Source organism: Haemaphysalis longicornis, unplaced genomic scaffold (genome assembly GCF_048455015.1).
Source record: "Haemaphysalis longicornis isolate Haplotype H1 unplaced genomic scaffold, Haemaphysalis longicornis Haplotype H1 scaffold_7, whole genome shotgun sequence".
In the NCBI taxonomy this organism is placed as follows: Eukaryota; Metazoa; Arthropoda; class Arachnida; order Ixodida; family Ixodidae; genus Haemaphysalis; species Haemaphysalis longicornis.
In genome coordinates this window covers 56,725,697-56,745,856 of record NW_027526422.1, presented here as the reverse complement: position 1 = coordinate 56,745,856, position 20,160 = coordinate 56,725,697, and the positions used below count along the sequence as shown (strand labels likewise).

The 20,160-nt window shown below is 46.7% G+C and overlaps 1 protein-coding gene across 6 annotated transcripts in view; it reads right to left on the bottom strand.

The window, feature by feature from the left end:
• The window catches only part of LOC144145711 (solute carrier family 35 member G1-like), a 69,933-nt gene that overhangs the window by 27,202 nt on the left and 22,571 nt on the right, over positions 1–20,160 (bottom strand). For all 6 annotated transcript variants that reach the window (XM_077677399.1, XM_077677398.1, XM_077677402.1 and 3 more), the window contains exon 2: positions 2,343–2,454. The gene's annotated coding sequence lies outside the window, so the exon portion shown is untranslated. The remainder of the gene's footprint in view (positions 1–2,342; positions 2,455–20,160) is intronic.

Genomic DNA, 20,160 nt, shown 5'->3' with positions numbered 1-20,160 from the left:
TACGCGAGCACAGTATCTGCGTCCTCAATGACAGGTCAGCAGGCTTCTTTCACTGGTCATAGTAGAGCGTGTGCTTAAATATTACGTTTTGTTCTTCAGATGGGCGCCTGATACAGAATCACATTAATTAAGACCTAAAATGTGGCCCAGTGGTAGAATACTCGGGTGCCTGCCTGTCACAATTCGTCACCCAAAAACGAGCTGCGGCAATGCCACGCGCCGGCGTAAGTCACAAACCACGAATTTACAGCTTTTACTCGCGCTTCAGCACAAGTTCACTGAATGGTTTTGCCTCAGCAGGCGACTATATAAAAATTTTAATCTGAAATTTGGCAGACAGCAGCGGTGAACTTCAAATTCCTGAAGGGCATGTCACTCTCGACAGCGACTATCAACACCTGCCGTTACAGGCGCTCAAGTCATTTGTCTGATTGTGTATACAGGTGAAAAAAAATGCCAGGTAGGAGGCGGAGACTAGAGAAAACTAACAACCTCAACAACAATGAAACAACAACGGCCATAGTAGGTGTTAACTTCGTGGCATTTCATTTAATTATCGAAGACCGCCGGCCGCTTGTTTATCATGGTTGTTTACCTTGTTTAGCTTTGTTGTTTTTGTTTATTTTTTTCCGCCGAGCTGAAACAGAGCATCTGAGTGCGAAGTCCGGCAGCGGGAGCCTTTTTTGCTCTTTATCGCATTTTTTTTTTCGGGGCGTACGGTCTGAAGTGACGGGGAGGGGTCGGTCACAACGACATCTGTTCAGGAGCAACACTCGCTTTAGACGGATGTTTTCACTCGTTTGTTTTGTGAATCCTGCGGAGTGCGTCTCTGCGCACCCGGGGTCATTAAACGAATAGTATAAAGCGCTTATCTTGTGCCTTGTCCCTCTGTTTTCCGTCTGTTCGCGCTGTACCACTTAAACATGAACACCCACCAACTCGGCCAGCTAGCTATCCATTTTGTTGAAATAGTAAAACAGGCAGATTTATCGTGATCGGTCATGGTCCCTCGATGGGGTCAAAATGTCCGAGGTGCTGTTGTATACGTCGTGACCAAGCGGGTCGAGAATACTAAGCAACGATCGCTTTCAAATTGTGATCGCGCGAAATTGCGCGCCAGTGGCGGTAATTGCTGTTTGTATGCCTAGTGAAGAGCAGTCGTACCCTCTGCGGGGCTCTCAAAATGCGCTTACAGCTCCTTCACGCGTGATACAATGGAGACCACAAATAACATTATGGGAAGGAAATCTCTCAGTGGCATTTAAAAGAACACAAAAACTCTTATGACAGTAATGTGTCCGTAACGAAAAGGAACAAGGCGAGCCAGAAATGAAATAACAGTTAACCCTGGCACACTGGACGTGTGTTCTGGCAAAATGACTCTTACTGAGCCTCGCGCTTTGGTCCACTCCAGACAGCCAGGTCTATTTTTCTTTTGTTTTGGTTTGGTTTGGAAACCTTGACTTATGTAATCATGCCAAGACCAGGGGGTTATAAGGAGGCCTTTGTTCAACATCCACCCGACTTTCAAGGAACAGCCTTCACGCTCATTCCACGATTTGTTGCCACATCACCTGTTTGCAGTAAAGGAGTGCCGATGAATCATTTCCGTCGCTAGGCACGGTGCTGTCTCTCGCAATGCTCTCCCAAAATCAGTGACTCTCTTTTTCCTTGGTACTACAGTGTTCTGCATACGTCCGCTGCTTGTTCTCTGCTACCATGTCCGCTACTCTCTCCGGAAGCGCGAAGCCAGTGGCTGTAGGTCTAGGCTGCCTGTTTTATTTCTACTTAACCTCCTTTTGTTATAACTTAACCTGAAGAGTAGCGAATGGCTAAAAGAAAGCTATTAAGAGGAACGCATCGTAATTTTTATACGGTGAGATGTTTCCTAATTCTTTCATTTGTCTGGCACACGTCACCAGACCACAGCCTGTGGTTCTTTAGTGTAGGTGGAGGTAAGATAAATAGATTTCGCCTTTGACAGAAATATGGACACTACAGCCGGGGAAGAAGCTCGCTACATCGCGCTCACCAGCAGTGCGAAAACCGAAAAACGGGCGGAAGTTACGTTTTCGTTGCAATCATCGGTTTCGCAGGAAATTTAACATTCCAGATAGTCTTTGGCTGCCGCGAAGGAGAATTTGTAAATTGTCGCGGAATGAGGACCTCAGTAGGCTGCTGCTGCTGCTGATGATGATGATGACACTTAATATGGAAGGCTCGTTAGGGAAACCTCGAAAGTTTTCGTCGTTGAGAGTGTTGGTATGTCGTTAGCGGGAATTCGGACTGTAGCCGCGTGACGCTGTGAAATATAAGCGAAACAGAACAGTATCAACACGTACCTGATTGCCACAGCAACTGCCAGCAGAGTGTGCGGCGCGGCCACGTGTAGTCCCCCGTGTGCCGTTAAACCGTGCCACGATTGCCGGGTTGGCTGCTGCCATGCATCGCAACCTGTAAAAGCAGCACAGAAATATTAAAAAAGGAAATCCGCGCAAACTCTAACCTAGCCTTCGTTCCCAGCTGCAGGAACCGTCGGGGAAATTTCACCGCCAAGGGTGACTAAGCGCGGCAGTGCAGATAGATAGCCGGGGAACATGTTTCCAGCTTGGATGGATTTTACTTTTCAGTACGCGCCCTATTTTTTTACTCCTATCCGACCCTGCCACGAGTAAGCGCCTTGAATCCTTGAAAGCGATGTTTGGAGCACCACGATAAAAAGTTCACAATATCAAGGACCTTCGCTTTATGAACGATTTTGTCATATAGGCAACCATTCTACGACTCTAGGACATTCACTTCATGGACGACTTCACATTTATGCGTTGGAATTTCGTCATCTAAGCGCAGCCAGTCTACCGATACTCGACGATAGCCAAATGCATACTCACAATTGCTGTAGCGAGACATTAATGTCATAAATGCGCGAAGTGTTGAAAATTTTTGTCGCTTAATGGGAAGCTTTATTTTGTGAGTACAATTCCAAGAAGCGAGAATATTGAATGGTAAGCCATTTTAGTCGCCCGCGCATTGAGAGCAGCTCTACTCACAGCTGCTGAGGCAATTGGGGGTTTGCTTAAAATGCATAAACTACCTCATTATTCCTTCGTTTGCCTTTTTGAAGAGATAGACGCAGCTGTTCGCACGGACGGCATCAAATTTCAGTTATTTTGGTCTGAGAGCTGCTTTAGCAATAGTCGTCTCTCCACGAACTGCGATGCAAGGCTACAGTGAACTTATACCAAATTCATGGGTGCCTGCGCTAGGTGTATGATGTGAACGTTACGAACGATTACATTTTCATTCACCGTATCTGTTACTTCATAATGGAGGTTGTGTTGGGACCTCGGTTTTCCTTAGCTAAAACTATCTTTTCTAGATGCGGGTTCACTATATTAGCATGCGGGAACGTGCAGCATGTCAGCTTAAGTGACAGGGCGTGACGCAAAGATGGCGCTTTTGCGGCAAGCCCTGCCACGTGGGACGAAGAACATTAATGGTAAAAGCGAGGTTAGCCCAGCCATTTCGCTTAGCTTACTACGCCATATGAAAAAACAAAAAGCATGAGGGCTTGTGAAATAAATAAATAAATAAATAAATAAATAAATAAATAAATAAATAAATAAATAAATAAATGTTGAAAACACGAGGTGATGCGCACGAATTTTCAAGAACGTACACAGAGTTTGGCAGTGAAGTTAGTCACAACACTTGGTCCAAGACAGTGCTACGCAAAAACACCAACAGAGCTTTGGTAGCCCGTACAGCCTGGCGTGGGTCCGACCAAGGAACATTTTGGCGTTCACACTGAATCACACAGAATGCGTGGCATACCGTTATCAGTGCTCGAGGCATACTTAGGCACTAGAAGCCAATGCTTTTTTTTTTTTCTAGTATAACCACAAATCAACCTTTTATTCAAAAACTCTGGCTTACCAGCCAGACGTTTTAAGGAACTGCTCTGGCTTTAAAGGAGCCATGAAGACAAAATACAAGTTTGGTTGATTAGAAAGGCTGCTTTGTCCTGATAAAAATGATACCGATTTCATCGTAAACTTCAAAAAAATAACAGAGATATTAAATAAAACGTGTGGAGCTGTGGCGACTCGCTAGCCAGTTTCCAGCAACTTTTCTATGACGCCACAGAATCTTTTTTGGGCGATTGACGGCGGACGAACTAATCCATCGCCAGGACACATGACTGGACGATTGCAGTGGGGCCGCTGGTTCCGTTTGATCGAATCACTTGAATGCTAACGTGCACCTAACCCACTGAAAATTATGTTTTTAGTGATGGCCCATATGACGTCACTCGCGGCGATAACACGTCACTGTGGCGCGAAATTTGAAAGTTGTTAAGTATTTCTTGCGTTTTTACGGTTAAAAAACGTCTTTCGTGGCCGGAATGGAGCTGAGTGATCTACTGAAGCCTAACTCTTTAAAGATAAACAAAGTTGTATTTTCTCTTCATGGACCCTTTAAGGAACTGCCCTGGGTCCGTTGTTATTCATCACGTACATTGGTGAAGGCGTAAGATATGTGATTTACGACGACGACAGTAATTCGGTCTTTTATGGACTCGATATACATGACTTGATAAAATGAGTTTAGTTAGCACTAAGAAAATTGAAAGTCCAAAATTAAATTAAATAAAAATCAGTCCTTTCAGAGCAAAAGCCATTATTTTCTATGCCAAGGATGAAAAAAATCAGTTCACGTCAAATGATATACATCGACGACCAATCTGTGGAAATGATCAAAGCACACAAAATTATTTGGGTATATGCCACTTGCAATCTCAGCTGGAATAACCATATCGATTATTTTTGTAGAAAAATTTCGGCTGTTTGTGGTGCCTTGTCCAGGTCCTGCGTACTACTCCCGGTAAACGTTACGCTTCAGATTCATTAGAATAATGTTATTCACACTTAAACTACCGCTTCTTGGTGCACAGCAGTACAGCTGAGACTAACATAACAAAAATTTGTTGCCTTCGAAAAAAAAAAGGATTAGACTGATGTCAAATATTGATCGACTCCATACAATACCGGATTCTTTCAAAATGCATAAAATAATAAAAATAGAGTACATTCATAAAAACGTCATTTACCTCCGCCCGGTAACAGATATTTACTAATCTTATACGCCGGCTCACAAACCCTAGCTCAAGTATAAATACACGTTATGCACGTTATGAACTGTGGAAAACACCACATTTCTGTACCAGTTATAAATTCCAAATGTTGGCCCATGGTCGTCCATAGATTTTGAATACACACCAAAACATAGCCACATTTGCACACAAAGAAGTACGTAAATATTTTTCAGAGTTAAAACGTAAACACTGTACCGATTACTCTTGTCTTTTTTGGCAAATATGTGTTGATTGGCCTTCAAGATATACAATGTATCTTGTCTGCTTTCTGCGTGCGTTCTTATGAAATATTGTGAATTTTCGTAAAAATGTGTAAATTATATGTATTGATTATTTCAGTCTTCTATTGTATTCATGTTATTTTACTATGTTCAGTGTACGCTTGTATTTGTGAACCATTTCCTACTTTTGTTGTACGTACCCACGTTACTTTACTGTGTTCAAGGATGCTTATATATATTTGTGGGGTTATGCTCGCCGCTGAGCCTTGTAGTGGTTTATTGGGCTTTGCCATGCTGCATAATTATCCCAAAAAACCACCGTCTGTTACCAGCAACTAAAATTGAATTGAATTGAATTGAATGGCATTCTAACGTTGTACCGGGCAGAGAACAACAACTGCCCACTGAAATAGCGATATGTAACCCACGAATGCACACTAAACGTGCTTGGCGCCTCCTCCGTGTCCCCTCCTGCCCCCCTTCACCCCTCCTGCCCTTCTCAACCAATCTCTCGTATCGTGCTCAACACGGGGGCTTCTCCTACAGAACTCGCTAATGATCTGCGACTCCTCCACTTCCCTGCCAGTTCAGATAACCCACCTCCCGCACTTCCAATTCACACATTTTCACCATCTCCTCTGGATGCTCCCTTTACGTTGGCCGCACTACTCAACGCTCTCGACTGTCTACGACGAGATACCGCACTGGGTGAAGATGGTATGCAATATAAGCTCCTTCGAAACTTCCCAGATGAGGGTATTCAAGATCTTCTCCGCCTTTTCAATAGCATATGGGAAACTGGCCGAATTCCAGAAACTTGGAAACATTCAAAAATTGTTCTCCTTCCTAAACCTGGTAAGCCCCATACGCCCACCAACTTACGGCCCATTTCGCTTACCTCGTGTGTCGGGAAGCTGCTCGAGCGTGAGAGGGGAAGCTAGTGAGAAGCTTCCCTGCTCACGCTCGAGCGTGAGCAGGGAAGCTGCTCGTGAGATGCCACTCGTCTTGAGTGGCATCTCACACATCACGCTCTCTTGCCTGCCACCCAGACTGGCTTCCGAGCCCACCTCTCCACCCAAGACACCCTACTCCGCCTAAAAGAGGATGTGTACGAAATTTCGAGCTCAGCCCAACTGCGGGCTATTCTAGCCCTAGACTTAGAAAAAGCTTTCGATCGCGTTGCTCATGCCCCCATCCTCGACATATTGGCATCAACGGGGCGCGGCCGCTGCATGTACAATTACATTCGAGATTTCCTCTCGAACCGCACTGCCGCTTACTCGATTCCCGGTTCACAGGCTACCCCTTTTTATCTCACATCAGGGACCCCTCCGGGCTCTATACTCTCCCCCACTCTCTTTAACCTTGCCCTGTCATCACTGCCCCCGCGACTAGCGAGGATCCCCGGCCTCAACCATTCCATCTACGCGGCTGACATTACCCTTTGGGTGAACTTCGGTCGACCGGCACATATCAAGGAAACCTTACAATTGGCCTGCGCCACCATTCTCGACCATGCATCTTTCATCGGGCTAAACATATCAGCATCTAAATCTGGCCTTTTAGTGGTGTCTAACCGACGAGGCCCTGACCCCGATCGCTCTTTAATACAGCTGTCGATTGGCGCAGCCTCCATACCACAAGTGGATTCACTAAAAATTTTGGGCCTCACCCTCACACGCAATGGATCTGCTGTTCCTCAACTACAAATACTCCACTCCCAGATCTCTCAGGTCTCTCATTTTCTCAAGCGCTTTCTAGCCGCACACAAGGCCTCAAAGAGCCTCACCTTCTCCGCACTGTGGACTCTTTCGCGACATCTCGCGTCCTGTACACTGTGCCCTACCTCTGCCTCTCACTTGCCCAGACAAACCGCCTTGAAGGAGCCCTCCGTGCCCTGTACCGTTTGGCACTGGGGATACCTCATTATGCCGCCACACAAGGTGCCTTAGCCCTAGGCATTCATAATACCCTCGAGGAACGGATCGCATCTCACCTCCAGGCCCAACTTGAACGCTTAAAGCTCTCGGCTTCAGGTGGGAAGATTCTCACCCTCTTAAACTACCCAACAGACAGTCTTCCCCCAATCCCTCCCGAACCTCCTCCCTGGTCTTTTTCCCCAAACCTGGTAATTGAGCGTATTCCTCGCCACATGCACCCTGCTCACAACTTGGTCCGCAGGCAACAACGCACAAAAGCATTGATTGAACAGGAGCATTAATTGGCTTAAACAGCATGGTGCGGCAATCTACTTCACGGGCGCCAGTTTTGACTCCACTTCTAGAGATGGTGCTATCGCCCTCCATAGCCCTACCCGATCTGTAGACACCATTGTCCACTTAAAAAGCGCCCCAACTTGTACAACCCTCGAAGAATTCTCCATAGCCGCCGCCGTCGAATACGCTGTGAAATTCGAGCCCCCTGCCACCCCAATTTTCGTGTTTAGTGACTCACAGGAGGCGCTACGAAATATTTCGCGATACACGACAGACCCTCATACCTCTGACACCCTCAACTGCGCCCTTCGCGCCCATCCTCCCCACAAGATAACGCTGGTATGGGTCCCCGGCCACGCCAACTTGGACTCCAATGCTCGAGCACACGAGCTTACCCGAGTACTCTCCCCGGGTCCGCCCATGTTGTGGTCCCATGTGTACCACCCTGGCACTCAAAAGATTTCAGAACATCGGGCACGCCGACAGCATCTCTGCGCGCTACGCGCAAGCAGGCAGTGTTTCCCGGTCCCCCACCTCGCCCTCTCCCGTGAAGCCGCATCTGTGGTTCGGAAAGCACATACCTCATCTCCTATCACTCCATCCCGTATCCACTGCATGCATGGCATCCTATCGCGTCCCACTTGCTCTACACCCAACTGCCCTTCCTACCCATCAGTACGACACGTTTACTGGCAGTGCCATCCGCCAGACATACCACCACACCTGCGTTCCCGCATCGCTTCCTGGGAGGACTGGTTGAACCCGGGTCCTGGCGTAGATGTCAAATCGACGCAAGAACTTCTGGCGGCCCACTGCCTTCGTGTTAGTGCGGACCTCTGGGAGTTTTACGGACCAGCCGTCTCCTAATGAAGAGACTGTGGCACGACGGCCCGGACGAGGGCTGTTTAAAGAATAAAGTTCTCTCTCTCTCTCTCTCTCTCTCTCTCTCTCTCTCTCTCTCTCTCTCTCTCTCTCTCTCTCTCTCTCTCTCTCTCTCTCTCTCTCTCTCTCTCTCTCTCTCTCTCTCTCTCGCTCTCTCTCTCTCTCTCTCTCTCTCTCTTTCTTTCTTTCTCTCTCTCTCTCTCTCTCTCTCTCTCTAACGTGCCGTGGACAATACAGTCCTGAAAAGATATTCCGCGCAGCACTTGCGATAATTGCGCGGATAAAACGCTGTGTGGACTATCACGCGATCCGTGATAACTCTATACGTCACCTCCGTCAGCTGTAATGCAGCGAACGGGACCGCTTGAACGGACAACAGGGTTTTCAAAGCATTCTTAATGCGGACGAAAGGTTTTTAGGTGCCGGTTTCTTAAAGTCCCGCGGATGGGTTTCCACGGGCGACGGATGGGTTTCCACGAGCGACGTTACCGGAAAAAGGCTGTTATTCCTGTTCGATTTAGAGTACATTGAATGAAACGATATTCTGTTTGACGACTCAACGAGCTTAAACTTTATGGCCATGCAAATTTTGATTAAACTGGTTATACCGAAGTTCTTTGAGTCGAAGTTTTGAGCAGGTTCATTTCTCATTTCTCGCCGCTTCGCAAAATACCGCCCGCGTATGTTACGGAAAAGAACATTGACTGCCAAACTAATGAGCTCTTCGGCTGAAATTTGGAAACCATAATCTGTTTGGTTTGACTGCCCCTCGACTCAGCCGCCCGGTCAAAAAACATCAACAACAACAGAAAAAAAAAAAAAACAGGTGAAAGACTGCTTGAGCATGAAATATACTCTTATTTCATTTTCATACCCTAAGGCCCGAGAGGGCATTACATAGGGGGGATTATGAGGATATTCAACGAGTTCATTATGCGTGCACAATACACGCAATGTTGCCATACATCGTTATATAAAGCTTAAAAAGTAAAACAGCAGGAAATCTAGACACAACAGAAGTAATAAGGGAAAATGGCAATCATATAAACTCTGCACAAGAACAGGTACGTTAACAACAATACAATATGCCCCAGGTAACAAAGTGTAGGAGCAAATAACACATACACACACAGAAGATTCAAATAAATAACATAAGCTACATCACCGCGTAACTGCACTAATCAGTTGGATTTTCTAAGACCACTTTTAATGATTTAAGAAAGGATGAAGACTCCGTTATAGGTGCAACATCATCCGGCAAAATATAGGCAAAGCCGTTACAAACTACTAGAACTGCTTGCATGGGTCATGCATTACCGTATTACTCAGTGCAAAGGATACCTTACGAATATTTAATGCAAAATATTAGTACCGAAACAAGAGTACTAGCGTTCTGGATTGGTGGCAGCGAATGAGAAATGGACGCGTTAAAAACATGGTAGGAGATTGGAGAGTTAAAATTAAACACAAAAACAAAAATTGGCCGCGTATCTGCTCCTTTCGTTGCAAATGTCGTCAAAAGACGATAGTCTTTGTATACATTTGCCAGGGAAATGCTCACCTTTGCTTTCCCGCTCACCTCTCATGCTGTTCCTGTACCGTCGCGCTCATCCCAAGGTAAACGTTTGCTCAAGGCGATTTGAATTTACCGCGTTACACTGCTACAGGCTGGTTTCCTCGATGCCAGCGCCGCAGTACGGCGGAGACGCGCGTGAATCGAGGCGGCGGACTTTAATGTTTATAGAACCGCGTGGCCGTGCTCCACGTGCGTTCCAAGCAGAACGTGGAACCTAGCTAGTGGAACCTTACGTTGCTGTTGCCGCGTGATTTTTCTTGTGCCGCCAGGAGGTGGCGCGGGCAACAGCAGGCGGCGGTTTTCTGCATTAGATGTAGAATATCATTTGCTATCGAAAAACCAAGCATCCATAAATTTTTAATAAAGGAGCACTAATAAAGGCCCTTTAATAAAGGCCCTTGTGTACTAATTTACTGTCTTATATTTGCGTAATGTATTGTTCTTGTTCAACAAAGTTGACAAGTATGAGCAAAAAACCGGGCTTAGACGTTTGCATTTGGCTGTGAGTATATAAGACTATTGCGCAATATTTACTTATTTTTGGCCGGGTCGCTGAATCGAGTCACAGACAGTCATACAGACAGACCAAAATTTCTGGGTTTAAGTAGCCCAAGAAAGACTGTCGTCTTTAAAAATGTCGTCTCGAGCTGTTGCAAGCACAAAAAAAAAAAAAAAAAACACAATGGTCCCATCAAGTGGCGCGCGAGCACAGCGAAAGCGGGAAAGTTTAACTGAACTGAGCAAGCCTCTATTGCATTCATCATGGGAGTAGCGGGAGGGGAGTTGAAGAGCGTGAAAGGCGGGAAATGAAAAGAGGAGAAGGTGGTACGTGGCAGGGGCGGCACCTGACTATTGCGTTTCGACCACACTGCAGCAGCAAAAAAAAAAAAAAAAAGGCAGGTATACGCGGCCATTTATTTTTTGCTTCCATTCGCGGCTTCGCTAATTCCAGTAATAAATCGCAATTCACGTCTATGTGCCTTTAAATGGGCATTGCGATGTTGATCCGGAACCACCATAAGCCTTTCGACTTGTGAACACATTCAGCCTCTGCATCGGTATTACTAGTGGAAGCGAAATAAGGAGGCTGCCGTCCACACGGCACGTCTTTGTTCTAAATAGCCCGCTACGGTGCCCTCCGCTATCTATTTCTTTCTTTCTATTACCTGGCGCATTGTAAACACTCCGCAAAGCAAGCGCGCCCGGGGATTTTTCAAGCACAGTACACAAGCCTCGTTATACCTGAACAAACAAACCGGTGGAATGAAGTTTCGCAGAGAGGAGAAACAGAAATCACAAGGACAGTCACTCGACTGTCCTTGGAGAGCTAGTGACTGACCTTGTGTCTGGGTCGTTGTGTTTTCTATTTTTCCTCTTTGTGAAACCTTATTTCACTGGTTTGTTTATTCGACTAATATTCAACCAGCAGGCCCAGATTTTCACGTTAGTCAACTCGTCACCGTCACCAACATCGCATCCATACTCCGCACGACGAGTAGTATGGCGATTAAAATTTCTCTATTTATTGTCGCATTCCTTGCTTCACATTCCTTAATTCATAGAGTTTCATACAAATAACTAGAGGGGAAACTGGCGCTAGTGTCAACGCGAACATGGCAGCGGCACGTACGCTTCAATGGGAATGGTGGGTAGTTGTGGAACCGGATTGCGTAGGATCAAAACGGGCTTATGGCTGCGCAAATTGTGTTTTTTGACAAAAAACCTCTTATTCCCCGGTTCTCCGTTTATAAATTACATGGCAAACAAGAAAGTTAGTGACAAAAAACTGTTTTTTTACGAAATAAGACGGCGCGTTTAAATAAAAAGCAGAGGCGGAGTCGAGAAGGTTTGTGGAGCAGGTTTTCCATTTTTCGCCAACTACAGCAGGACGCGGACTTCTTTAAAAAACTACTTGTAAAAGTTTCGGCGCTGGTGGTTTGTAATAGTAAGAAAAGTTTTGTGCTCATAAGAAAAAAGAAACCGATTACCTTTGGAGAAGTTATATAGTGACATGCATCAAGCTGCGTTCCTATCAGCCGCCGGTGCTGCTGTTCTACGCCGTAGGAGCCGGCGTTCGCACGAAAGGTGTGGCTGTTCCAAGTGATTCGCAACCATCGTCAGCTTTGACCAGCTTTGACAATGCATTGCTCTGCCGAATGAGCAGCGCCGCAACTCCTAATTAGCAGACAACTTCACCGCACAGAGCGCCGTCATTTGTGTTTCCATGCTCGCTGTGCGGCAATGCATTGATAACCCACCCGATGATGATGATGATGATGATTGATGATTCCTATTGGTTTCCCCTTTGAAGCGGGGTGATGACATGTCATCTTACCAAAGAGGACTAATATAACCATGTTTTACACTCTTGGTTTAATACTAGCGCGGCGTAGGGCAGGCACTAAAGCTTATTAGGCCCGAAATACATTCTTTTCCCTGTTACAGGTGGTAACTGTCCTAGGCAATATTCCCCTCTCTGCTTTTCGTCCACCAGCATTCTAATCTTCTTTTCGTCCCCTCGACAGCCTTAAAGTTAACTTCCTCTCTGATACCCTTAAATCCTAGGGCTTCTGAAAGCCCAATATTCCCTTCATGTAGATTTGGATGGATACCCTCACATTCTAACACTATGTGCCGCATAGTTTCTGTTTCTTTTCCGCAGACCACACATACCCCATCATTTTGTGAATACTTCTTCACAAAACTCTTAGTTCGCAGGCAACCTGCTCTAGCCTCAAAAAGCAAAGCACTGCCCTGGGAATTATCGTAGAAATTTTCCTTTCTGATGTTCATCTTCTCAGCCCTGTACATCTCTAACGACGTTTTAGCTTCCATTTTTTCCCTCCATTTATTTGTTTCAATCTGCCTTGCCTCTTTTTTGGTTAACTTGGCTGTTTTGGATTCCCCACTGTTCTTTCCGTATTTCATCGTTAGCCTTCTAGTCTTTCGTAACCACTGCGTGTCCACGCTTTTCAAGTATAGGTACCTAAAAACCTTAGCTGCCCACCTTCGTTGATCCATTGCCCTAAACCTCATCTCAAAGCATATTTTACTCTGAGCTTCTCTAACTTCAAACGACGCCCAGCCCATATCTCCCTGAACTGCTTCGTTAGTTGTTTTTCCATGCGCGCCTAAGGCCAAACGTCCTACCGTACTCTGGTTTACTTCAAGGCCTGATAGAATGTCTGATTTTAAGCAGAGTACAGCATTCGCAAACGTGAGACCCGGAACCATTACTCCTTTCCACATTCCTCTTACTACTTCATATTTGTTATACCCCACAGAGCTCTATGCTTCATTATAGCTGCGTTTCGCTTTCCCTTAACCTTAAGTTGCTCCTCGTGAGTACTTAAAGGGACACTGAAGTGAATTTGTCAAGCTCCCGTTTTTGCTTGCACTGTGTAGACTGGCTCAAATTAACACACTATTCATCGTTTATCCGGTTGACAAATCGGTAATGAAGAAAAACTACTATGCGCGGTTTGCGGCGGCCGCACCAACTAAAGGCTGTGACGTCAGGAGGGGGGGCACCGTGATTGGACGATGCCCAAGGTTAGCAATCAAAAGTTTCGGTTTCGGTTTCGGTTCTGTAAAACAAGACATCTGATGGCGTTGTTGGATGGGCATTCTCGATTTCTCAATTATCGCCGTACCGCGCTTCTGCCATGTTGTCGGCTGTCAAATGTCTAAGATAAACCTCCCAGGGCGGCTTGGAATCGTAGAAATCACTAGACGAGGCCTACGCAGTGGATGAACGCCCTCCGCGTCACCGCAGAGTCTCAAATGCCATGCGCTTTTCCCGCATATTCGGAGCTTGCCTCACTCATGTCTGTTCGTAAAAAGCTAGTTCGCACCAGGCCAAGGGTGTGCTGATTCAGGCCTGGGCCCACTGCCCGCAAGCAGTCGGTGCTTGTGGCAACAGCACGCCAACGAGAACTCGCTAGCGCGTCATTGTCAGTATGCGCGCGTTCTGCGATCTCGCTCGTGGAGCAGTGAACATTACGGCCCAAAAATGGTGAACTCAGTTCAGAAAACATCGGCCGCATACGAAAAAATCAACTTACAGAAAAAAAAATACGTGTGCACTCGGGGATTCGAACTTGCGACTTTCAAAACAAATTCCAGCGCCTCAGACCGCTAGGCCACGAGCCGGCGCTGGCCGGTTTGTATATATAAGGTTTATAATGTATGACCAGTTTACACTTTTATTTATTTTAAGCATTTTAAGTACTTTATGTGACTATTTGTTGTATATCACTCCTGCAGTAAGTGTCCCCCAAACTTCCACAATATCTCACGTCTAGCAATTGCATTTCTTTGACGGAAAAGCGTTCGCAGATGTGCGGTCGTGCTGCTGACCGCTGTGCTTGTTTACCCAGCGCAAAAAGTGCTTTCTGCTCCCTAGTTTTGCGCTGTACGGTAAAAGTTTCAGGTGATTTTATTTTCTTAGTACCTATATTGACTTCGCTGACTCTTCTCCCGCCTTCAATTGGCCTTAGATTTTCCTACTAGCGTAAAGTCAGGGAAGCGTCGCATGTGCACTTGTGCAGCGTTTGTGTGGAGCGACCCGGACTCTGAGTTTGACACAGTGTACAAACTAACAAAGTAAGGAAAGGCACATTATTTCATTCACAAAGGTGTTGTGGCTTAGTTTCAATTGAGCGAGCGAATAGCGACGACCCGTCGGCGGTCGTGCTGCTGACCGCTGTGCTTGTTTACCCAGCGCAAAAAGTGCTTCCTGCTCCCTAGTTTTGCGCTGTACGGTAAAAGTTTCAGGTGATTTTATTTTCTTAGTACCTATATTGACTTCGCTGACTCTTCTCCCGCCTTCAATTGGCCTTAGATTTTCCTACTAGCGTAAAGTCAGGGACGCGTCGCATGTGCACTTGTGCAGCGTTTGTGTGGAGCGACCCGGACTCTGAGTTTGACACAGTGTACAAACTAACAAAGTAAGGAAAGGCACATTATTTCATTCACAAAGGTGTTGTGGCTTAGTTTCAATTGAGCGAGCGAATAGCGACGACCCGTCGGCGGCCGGCGGACGAAACGCTGGGCCGACTGACTCGATCGGTAGGTCGGCTGGTCGGCGAACCGTGCAGTAGCGCAGCCATTTTCCAGCTCATCTCCTGCTGACGTCACACGAAAACGCCACAGAAAATGGGCGAGCGTAAAGAGAGGAGGACAGCATTTTCGAATTGATTTTTCTACTAAATAAATTCGCGTAAACGCGGCCAGAGTGGTCGAAACAATGCCTACGGACTCCGAACTACAATTTGCGCTAGTAATCCCGCAATGTTTACAAATCACTTCAGTGTCCCTTTAAGTAGTTATCCCCTTCGTTTATCCACACTCCCAAATATGTATATTCCTTCACTCTAGGTAATTCGCCTTGCTGGATAGACACTACGTCGGTGGTAGCGTCATTGAAAACCATTATTCCTGATTTTTCTGCACTGAAATTTAACCCGAGGTCAGTGGCTTCCTGGCCGCAAATATTTATTAGCCGCTGCATATCGGTTTGGTTATCAGCTCAAAAAACAATGTCGTCTGCGTATAACATTCCCGGAATATGCTGTTGTACCACTTCGCCTTGCAGCATATGGGTTAGGCTAAACCCTACTTGACTTTCTTCCAGTTTCTTTTCTAACCCCGCCATGTAAAGCATGAACAGTATTGGGCTCAAAGGGCATCCCTGTTTCAGTTCCCGATAAATGTTGACCTGCTGGGAGCATTTCTGTCCTTCCCAAGTAAGGTGCACTCTATTGTCTTTATAGATTGCTATAAGGAACTGTACTAACTCGTCATCTAATCCCTGGAGTTTCAGCATTTTCCACAGCCGTTCTCTGTTTACGTTGTCATATGCCCCTTTAATGTCCAAGAACGTAATCCATAGTGGTCTATTCTGTGCTTTCGCAATTTCAATGCATTGCGTTATCACGACCAGATTGTCATCCAGTCGCCAAGTCGCAACTCCATTCGATTGTCATCCAGTCGCCAAGTCGCAACTCCAAGTCGATTGTCACCCAATTCGCCACTCTGGTTATAAAACATTCCACTCAGGGCGGTGTCAGTGCACGCGAGGCATGCAGTTCAAGGAGAAACGTATTTTTGATCACTCCTCCCAACACCCCGCCAAGGAAAATGCGTTCATGTAAATCCAAAACGAAAACGAAACTGCCTGCAATCCATAGTAAGTTCCGCGAGCCACCGAGCGCCAATCCGAATCCACAACTACCCATCACGCCCATTGAGGCGTACGATCGCAGCGCCAGTTTCCCCTCTAGTTATATTGTAAGAAACTATATGCCTTAATTATCACAGGTATCCAGACATCTTTATATATCGTCACGTGACAAACCTCGCCCGCCATCCGTATCTACATACGAGGACTGGATCCGGCCAATACGCGACCACAAGAGAATTCTACTCTCACTGTGGACATTTGCGTGTGAAGCCTCCATAGTGCGACGCACGTTATCCCCTTCCCTTTTCCCCCTCCCACCGCAACAGGCCTAGTGCCATCCTATTCATAATAAATTTTACAACAACAACCATATTGTAGTAAAAACTTCACGTCTCAAGGTATCTGCTTTGAAAGGAAGAAGGACGTTGCTCTTGAGCACTTGCCAGCTTTGAATGGCTAATGCTTTTCTGATTTTCTCATTACCCGGCTGCCCTTCCTCCAGTTCGCGCTAATACGGCACCAGGGGAGAGTCGGCTTCCCCCTTCACCTCCCCCCCCCCCTCTTCCCTTCGCCCTCGTACTACTTACACTCGTCACATTTTCTGTATACGCGTTCCCATCTCGCCGATTGCCACAGCGACTCCTGTCGAGTGTCATACCACCGGCGGCTGCTTGCATCTGTCACAAGGGTGGCCGTTATCGGAGCCGATAAGGAATGCTCTCGAAAAAGGAAGCGCAGGGAGTGAACGTCAAGCAGGAAATATGGTCGCCAAAACCAGATGAGGAGAAAGACGGACCGGGTTGAAAGCGGTTCTCGTGACTCGGGTTTCTTCGGCGCCACGATCAAGTTTCAACATTTTCGGGCAGCACAGTCACGCTGCGTTAACTTGAACCAAAATAAGAAAGGAAAGGATTTGGAAATGGCACCGCGGCTCGAATGTTTTTCTTTTTCCCGAGGAGCTTTTTGCACCCCAGACTGTTAGCGATGACAACACACGACGACCTTACAAGGGGATTTTGGATTGGATTGGAAAACATTTAATGAGCATAAAAGTGGGTGGCTTTCTCAGTCCAAATAGCCGCGAGCTAGCGCAGCTGCTTGGGCGCGAGTGATGAGGCGTTCTTGGTCCTCGCACCGTGAGCTGGCCAGCTCGCGCTCCCACTGCTCAGGGGATGGGGAAGGGAGGGGGTTTGGCGCGTAGGGGCATTCCCAGACTGGGTGGTAGGTAGTGTTTGGGACGGAGCAAGAAGGGCAGTTGTAGGGGTAAGTGGAGGGAGATATGTGGTGCAGTATCGTGGTGTTGTAGAATGTGTTGGTTTGCAGTCGACGCCAAATGCGAGCCGCCTGTGTGCTGAGGGATGGGTGAGGAGGAGGGTATTGAAGCCGCAGTTGGCGATAATGATATAGGATTTCAGTGTATCGGGGAGGGACCGGGGGATAGATGGAGGGTTCGGAAAGGTCCTCTTCCGTCGACGAAAACGCCCGGAATGTAAGAGCGCGGGCAGCGGCGTGTGCCGCCTCGTTTCCCTCGAGGGAAGAATGGCCTGGTGTCCATACAATCTGGATGTGGGGGGGATCCTTGATTGAGGATAGTATTTTCAGCGCTGAGGGAGAGATGCGGCCTGTACAGTAGTTGCGGCAAGCCTGTTGCGAATCTGTGAGGATTGCCACGTAGTTAGAGGAAGCCGTGGTCGCTGCTAGAGCAAGGGGCACATTTTTTTTAAATGCAGAGCATTTCAGTAACTCACGATGTCACCCGCGTTGACGTCCGTAGTCCGCACCGTCGTTGTCCCTACTATATAAAAAAAAATACTATCCGGCGCCCGGTTTCGATCCCTCGACCCTGCGGGCGGAACGCAATGTACATGGTGCTCTACCCACTGCGCCACAAAGCCGACACAGAATGGGACACTACGAACGCGCCTTATATCGTTGACTCATTCAAATTACTGCTGACGAGCGCTCTCTCGTCAGCAGTTGCCACAAGTGCAACAACATTAACGTAACGCAAACTACTTAACGTCGTGCGCCCCAGGAAATGCTCTGCATTTGATCGTGCCCCTCGCGAGGGGGATGTTTCACTGCGTCTTCTCTCAGTCGCGGGACCCGTGGTGCCATCTGGCGGAGGCGCAGCACAACTCGTAGCACTTTCTTTGAAAAAGCGCCTCGAAAGCGCGGCAAATATGAAATAGGGATGACGCGCTTTCGAGTTTCTCTGCTTTTTTTTCAAAGCAAAGCTTTACTTCATTTGTCCAGCAATTTCGCCGCGGATGCGCAAGTTCATGACCGCAGACACACCCCCTGCGACACACCCCTCGAAGTGTATCGCGTGATTCGCCGGGCCCGCTTTCGGCGCTGAGTACAAGGCCCCGTTTTCAGTCGTTTTGCTCAACTAGCAGCCGCGGCCGCCGCGTTCCTCTTGCACCCGGCGAAGAGGAACGCCGCGCTCGCCGCGAATGAAAGCGAGGTGAGTCCTCCTCCTGTGAGAGTTTCACGGGACCGAACAGCTTTGAGCCGCGGTCAGCAACACAGCTACATCAGACGTTAACCAGGCGAAACCAAGACTCAACCAGACTAAACTAAGATTTTGCTTTGCATATCCAAAGTTAGCTGAGCTAAGCAGCAACCATTTTTTTATTTGTAGCAATATCTATGCAGACTGAACGAACAATCCTGTCACTGCGTCAATAACCTTTGAGTTGACACACTTTCGACGCATACTAAAATGCTAATAAAAGGCTTGAGGGTCTTTATATATTAATTTAAGACCGCTTATATTGACCTAAATATGTCTTCACGCAAATTCAGTTGTGTATAAAAGTGAAGTCGTCCGTAAAAGGGCTCAGTGTACAGCCCGTTATAAAGATAAAAAAGATCTTAGCACTGTACTTAATCTTAGGCCTAGAGCAATGCGATTTTCATGTAAGTCGGCGAATATTGCCCCTGAAAAAATGTGTTGTCGGCAATGAATTTGTGTGAAATGATGAAGCTGGGGTTTACCGAAGTTCAGCAAAGCTCGGAAGTGGGCTGGTTTAAGTACAATCTTATGAAGGTATGTAATAAAAGGCGCTAGGGTAGTCATATTTCGATACCAGACTTCGTTTAATGACGCTGAAAAGATGTCTTGCCAACAATGTATTTGTGTATAGCCATGAAGCTGACTTTGAAGGGGCTCGATGTACTGCGTTTAATATGGACACATGGCGTCTTATGGCGTATTTTATAAAAGGCCCTAAGACGCCCCTACTTCGATTTGAGGCTACTTATATTTAGGGTTGTTCGTTTCCGGGTAAAACCCGAATGTACCCGATTTTTATACCATGAACACTTTTCTGGAGAATCGGGTTAAACCCGATTTCTCCACGAATTGACTTTTCGAAGTAGCGATCTGCGCAGTCGTGGGCTGACGGTCCGCCGTTCTCGACCAGTACTTGCTGGAAGCAAGCCCCACAAACACAGCTTTCGAACTCATTGAGTATTGCCATGGCTCTGCCGCTCGCTATCTCAGACTGGTAAGTGCGGCACTGACATTGTTGTGCCTAGATAAGCTGTGATGTCAAGATATCTTTCTCCCGGATGAGATACACTCAACGATCGGACAGGCCTCGAATGGAGACCGACATGTTGCCCATACACATAACAATGAACGTATACAAGGATGTGTAAAAAATCGATGACCAGCTCTGAAGTTATCAATGCTCTTTACTGTCATTATTAGTTATTAATTTCCAAACAAACGGCAAATTTCGGTGAGCATTTACAAGAAAACCCCGATGTCCCCCCTGATTATCAGCTTGAAACAAACACCAATTTTAACGTGTTAGAGTTAAGAAGCTTGTCACACCGTTTGATAAAGTGAGTGCATTACTTACTACATGTCTCGATTTAACCCCAAAATCCCGAATTTTGGAATGTTTCTACAAAAA